The 6,250-nt window shown below is 35.1% G+C and overlaps 1 pseudogene; it reads right to left on the minus strand.

The window, feature by feature from the left end:
- Positions 1–2,066: 2,066 nt before the first annotated feature.
- LOC131162653 (uncharacterized) lies at positions 2,067–2,559 on the minus strand (annotated as a pseudogene).
- Positions 2,560–6,250: the final 3,691 nt, after the last annotated feature.

Here is a 6,250-nt window from a genome sequence, read left to right on the forward strand (position 1 = left end):
TCAAAAATATTTTAACATTCATTTTATTATAATTATCTTTGTACATGGTTTTTTTTTTTGGAAAAAATTTTAATGAAATTTCAGCAGCATGTTATTTGTAAATTGAACATTTTCCCATAAAATCTGCACCTGATAGGTTCAAATAAGTTATTTATAATTCAGTTCAAGGCATACGAGAACCTATATCCACTATCAACATGCAATACATTTGCCGAATCCTCCTTTCTTTTGGGCTGGCTATCCAAAAAAAGGCCCTGAAATCTTTGGCCTGCCCCTTTATGAATGGCTAGATCATTCTTTCCCTTAGACTGGCCATTTGTATAGGGTCCTACAAATTATGGTCCCGTTTGATTGATAAGCTCATTTGGAATAAAAATGAGGCCCCTCCTATTTCCATTAACTTGCCAAATTCTAATACAATAACCAATCAGCACAGCCTAGGTTTTTTATCTTCATCGTCTCCTATCATAACCCTAGCCACTTCAATTGGAAATGCACCATCATCCAACCCTTTCCGCCATTGTAGTATCAGCACATCTGACTACCTGAGCAATATGAACATGCCCTTTTGGCCGAACATCTTCTGGCATCAGCCTGCAATCTTTGTGTTGAGCTCAGCCCCACATTGAATGCATATATCATCTATCCCATTCACAGCATCCTGCTTTCCTTGTTGGAACTTGCTTTTACAACCATCTCTTTCGCTTGCCTTCCCTTTCATCACCACTTGACTCCACAATCTGCGTTTTGAAGGCCTTCTAAACACGTAGAACTTCTTGCCATTCCAACCCAACCCAAACTCCAAAAACATGCGATTCTAGTCGACTTAATTGACATCCAAAATAGAATATTCCTCATTCAACCTTTCGAGAACCCCTAATCAACTGAACAAAATTTGGAAGCCATCGGTAAACTACAGAACTGCCTTTTTCAAAAGTTTAATCCATCTATTCCAAGCATGCTTTTTCATTAGCACAAATAGAAACTAAATATCTCTCCCCTTGTCCAATCTCAAATCAAAGGTCTTCCTTTCGATCTGAATCATGAACTTTGACATCACTTGCTACATTCGAAGCCATAAGGAGATGAGAAAGAGAGAGAGAGAGAGAGAGAGAGAGAGAGAGAGAGAGAGAGAGAGAGAGAGAGAGAGAGAGAGAGAGAGAGAGAGAGGAAGTCATTTTGCACAAGAGAGGAAAGAAATAGCTAGGACTCAAAAGCTTCTTCTTGATATTGAAATAAATGGATGGTTAAAAAGTACAATGGCACTTGAATATTTAAGAGGTGATGTAGAGTATTTCAAAATCTAGGAGTTATAATTTGGTGAAGATAAGTAATGGGTCAAAATATTATAATGCAGTAATGCTCTACTTCTATAATAGAAAATCTATGGCATATGGATGGTTTATTTGAAACTTTGGATTTCTAGGTTTAAAACTTGCAATGTGAACATCTCTATGTGATGACTCTTTGTTGAAACTCCTCAATATTCCACAGGATCAAATTCTAGTTTCAACATAGCTAAGTACTCTAGAACACCACACCAGTTCAATTTGTTTCTACACCTCTCAAACATCAATGGTAACAAGTTAAAGAACATTCAACTCCTCATAAACTAGCTTCAACTCTGCAAATTCTTCTATAACTGATTTATTTTCACAACTCAAAGAAATCTATATAGAGATAATACGCCAATGTCAAATTACTCGTAACTAGTAAACCAACAAAATCCCATATCTCCATAGAGTTTCATAACAAACAAACTATGCACTTACGCAATAATTTTGATAATTCTAAAAGTTGGTTAAACCTGCCTATCTAATGCATGGTTAGTTTTTATGTATTAAGAGTGAAAATAAAATTAGTGATCAAGAACATTAATTCTTAAAATTAAACGCAAAAAATGAGTGATCAAGAACATAAATTCTAGGAAATTCAAATTACAAATACAAAACGTCATGCAATCTTACACAACTCACATTTAAAATCGCATTAAGCAACAAGAGGGCACAAATTATTCAAATCAAGAGAAACACATGTGTAAAAAGCCCTAATTTGTCGATTTGAGTTTAGGCAGTATCCCAAGGCTTGGGTTCGGGGACCGCAACGACCATACCTTAGAGGTCACAGTTGAGGACGACCTGACAACTGAGCCTGAAATGCTTATTGAGAACCCTAGACCTGGAATTCCTCTTGAGCACGTACTGCTCGTCGTAGGAAATAGGAGGGAGCTTTTTGAGCCACTCCTGGGCGATGTTGACCTCTCACTCGAAGGAGCAGGCATTAGTGTCCCCTAGGCAATGTGAAGCGGGGTCAATGAGGTCGTGGTTGGACAGAGCTCGTAGAAAGGTGTGCCCTGCCAGCCCTAACACCTCCTACTTTTTCCCATCGAGGTCAATCGCGAACAGCTTCACGATGCGATTGGCAACCTTCTTGGAGCTGGAGGTGGAGGATGGCGATGAAAAGGAAGAGGAACTGGAGAGCATGGACTTGGAGTAGAGATATAGAGGAGGAGATCAGTGGAAATCGGGAGGTCAGCCTATGAAGGCCAACCAGCGCCATTTTTGTTACGATTTAAGGGAGGGAACGAAGGAGAGGGCAGCTCTTATTAAAATTAAAAAAATTTAATTTTTTTGAAAAATAGAATTATTAGTGACGATTCCCAAATCCATCACTAATAAGGGGTCAATAGTGATGAATTTCTAAATTTGTCAATAATACTCTAAACTAAAAATTTTTAATTTCTTTAAAAAAGGAAATTATTAGTGACGGTTCCCCAAATCCGTTACTAATAATGGGTCAATAGTGACAAATATAGATATTCGTCACTAATACTCTGAATTAAAAATTTTTAATTTTTTTTAAAAAAGGAAATTATTAGTGACGGTTCCCAAATCCGTCACTAATAATGGGGTAATAGTGACGAATTTCTATATTCGTCACTAATACTCTGAACTAAAAAATTTAAATTTTTTTAAAAAGGGAATTATTAGTGACAGTTCCCAAATCTGTCACTAATAATGGGGCAATAATGACAAATTTCTAAATTCGTCACTAATACTTTGAACTAAAAATTTTTATTTTTATTTTTTAAAAAAAGAATAATTAGTGATGGTTCCCAAATCCATCACTAATAAATGGGCAATAGTGACGAATTTCTAAATTCGTCATTAATAGTTTTAGGTTTTTTTTTTTATTTTAAAGGGAAGTATTAGTGACGGTTTTCAAATCCGTCAGTAATAATGGGTTAATAGTGACGAATTTCTATGTTGGTCACTAATACTCTGAACTAAAAATTTTTAATTTTTTTAAAAAATGAAATTATTAGTAACGGTTCCCAAATTCGTCACTAATACTTTGAACTAAAAAATTTTTATTTTTATTTTTAAAATGAAGTATTAGTGACGGTTCTCAAATCCGCCACTAAAAATGGGCCAATAGTGACGAATTTAAAAATTCTTCACTAATACTCTGAACTAAAAAAATTTACTTTTTTTAAAATAATAGTAGTGACGGTTATTTAATCGTCACTAATGTTTATCTTTTAGTGACAGATTTAATTCGTCACTAATACCACAAAAATCATCGCTAATATTTCCCGAGAATAATTTTTGCGCGAAAATAGTTTCGATTTTAGTGATGAAACTATTAGTGACGGATTCAATTTCGTCACCAATATTGCCGTATTAGTAATGGGTACTAAAATTATCACTAATACCCTGCTATTAGTGACGAATTTGAGTCCTTCACTAACAATTTCGTCACTAAAAACCAATTTTTTTATAGTGTACTCTTGTTCGGTCACTCCTTCAATTAGGTTAGAGCATGCCTCTTTAAGCGATATCCCCTCACTTAGCCAACAATCCAAACACCTCGAATTGTTCGAGAACTACAAAAGATATGAAGTAATCACTGCATACAAAAACACTCTCAAAATAGAGTAGATTAGTACAAAATTCAGCTCTAGGTACTTCAATAATTTAAATACCAATAAGAAATAGAATTGAAGCTCAAGTGTTGAATTCATTAAGGGTTCCTTGTGATTGAGAAAACTAGGTATAAGAACCTTAGTTGATGTTTTAGCAGCAATTCAAAAGATTTCCCTTCAGCAAAAGTATAAGCAATATAGAACTTGAGAGAGATTAAGAGATTGAATGCAAGTGTGCTATGTAATTGCCTTGGTTATAATTTCTTAAGATTAAGGAAGTATTTATAGGCTTTTTAGAATTGGTTTCCTTATTTCCTAAGTTACTTGGAGTGTCCTCCAAGTTTTCATAACGTTCATAATTGAAAAACCAATTTTTGAAATTTTCCCGTTGGAGTTTAAAAAATCAAATCCCAAGGAGTCTATCGGCTGGACAGGCAACTGGGTAGTATATTTCCACAGGGTCAGTCAGCTCGATAGGCGGCCGACGCCCTTCTGTCTGCCAGAAATTAAAATAAAAAAATTGACAGTCGGCTGGTTTGACACAGTTCAAAATGGGTCAGTCGGCTGGGTACTATCAGTCGGTTGAGTGTTTTCAGTTCATTGTGTCATTCGGCTAGGCAGTTAACTTAGTTTTTGTTTTTCTATCAGTCGGCTAAGTAAACCCAGAGTGTTTCTGGTCAGTCGGTTGACCAATCCTCTTTCTGGTTTTTCATTTTTGGTTTTCAATTTTAGTTTTGCTCTTTTGTTTTAGTCTTTTATAAAATATTTTCTGAGGTTTTAAAATAGGTCTCTAAATCCATGTATTTTCCCTAAAGAGTTTCAACAATATTTCAAAAGATATTTAAATATTAAAGCACTTACATAAAGACTTCTAAGTCATTTGTCATTCTTAAACACTTAAGTCTTCATGCTTTGATGTGCTACTTGTCTTTAAGCTTTAAGATACTTTGAGTTTTTCATCAAGTTCTCTTTAATATCCATGCTCTCATGATCTTCAAGCTTTAGTCTTTGAATTCATGTCATTTAAGCTTCATATGATCATCTTTCTTTGAAATATAAGCTTTTAACACATTCTCTTTCTTAAACCCTGAAATAAAGTTACTCAACAACGCGTGCTAAAAACATCTTCATTTGTCATTCTCTTTCTTAAACCTTGAAGTAAAGTCACTTAACAACACGTGTTAAAAACATCTTCATTTGTTGTCATTAAAACAAGATTGAAAAGCCTTGTTAGGCCAACAATCTTCTCCTTTTTTATAATGACAAACAAGAAGCAAACATGAGAATAAAACAAACAAACTCTCCCTTACTATATGCATTCTTTAAAATGTGACATCAAATATGTATAGCATGTGGAAATGTTCAATATGCTTAAATTCAAAGATATCAATATACTCAAATTCATAATTTTTCCATATTCCATACGCACTTCCATAAATATTCCATATTCATTCCATACATCATCATAAATATTCCATATTCCTTGCACACATCATCATAAATATTCCATACATAGTATAACACTTCCATCTAACACTTCCATCTTTGCTTTTCACAACCTCTCCCCCTTTGGACATCAATCAAAAACAAGGGTAAAGAAAACAAGCAAAGCTACCAAGCTAAGTGTTTTACGAGCCAAAATACAATCAAAAAATTACAAATGTCAGATTTTAAAGAAACACATTAGTTTTCATCATCAGAATGATGTTCTTCTTCAGCTTCATTTCCTTCTTCTTCTCTTGACTCATCATCTTCGCCTTCTTCAGAACCATACTCCTCTTCTATGCCTTCCTCATCATCACCATCACCATTTTTGGAGTCCTCTTCATCGCTTCCATCATCACTAGCAGGAGCAGAACTAATATCCATAGGATTAGTTGGACAAGAGGAGCTGGCTAAGTGTTTCTCGATGCAACCCAAATGGTCCTCAAGGGAGGAATAATTAGCTTGAAGAGCTGAGAAGTTGGTTTGAAGGGATCGGAGCCCTGTTTGCATGTTTTGGCTGAAGTTGGTGAATTGTTGGTAAAATGGATTAAACCATATAGGAGGACCGCTAATAGGAGGTTGACATACTTGACCTCCGCTTCCCTTAAGAATCCATCCATCATCATACTTTTCACACCCTATTAATTTAAGAGTTGTGGAATTGAAAATATCATAATGGGTGCGTTATACAAAGAGATCGGAAGAGGAGGATATATGAAGTTTTGCAAAAAGCATATTTAGGATGCCTCCAAAAGGAAGGGTAACTCGTCGTGCCTCTACATGTGATGGCATCCATTTAAGCATGAGGCTTGGTAAGCCTAGTTTCTTGCTCTTGAGCAA

The sequence above is a fragment of the Malania oleifera genome, chromosome 8, assembly GCF_029873635.1.
Source record: "Malania oleifera isolate guangnan ecotype guangnan chromosome 8, ASM2987363v1, whole genome shotgun sequence".
Lineage (NCBI taxonomy): Eukaryota > Viridiplantae > Streptophyta > Magnoliopsida > Santalales > Ximeniaceae > Malania > Malania oleifera.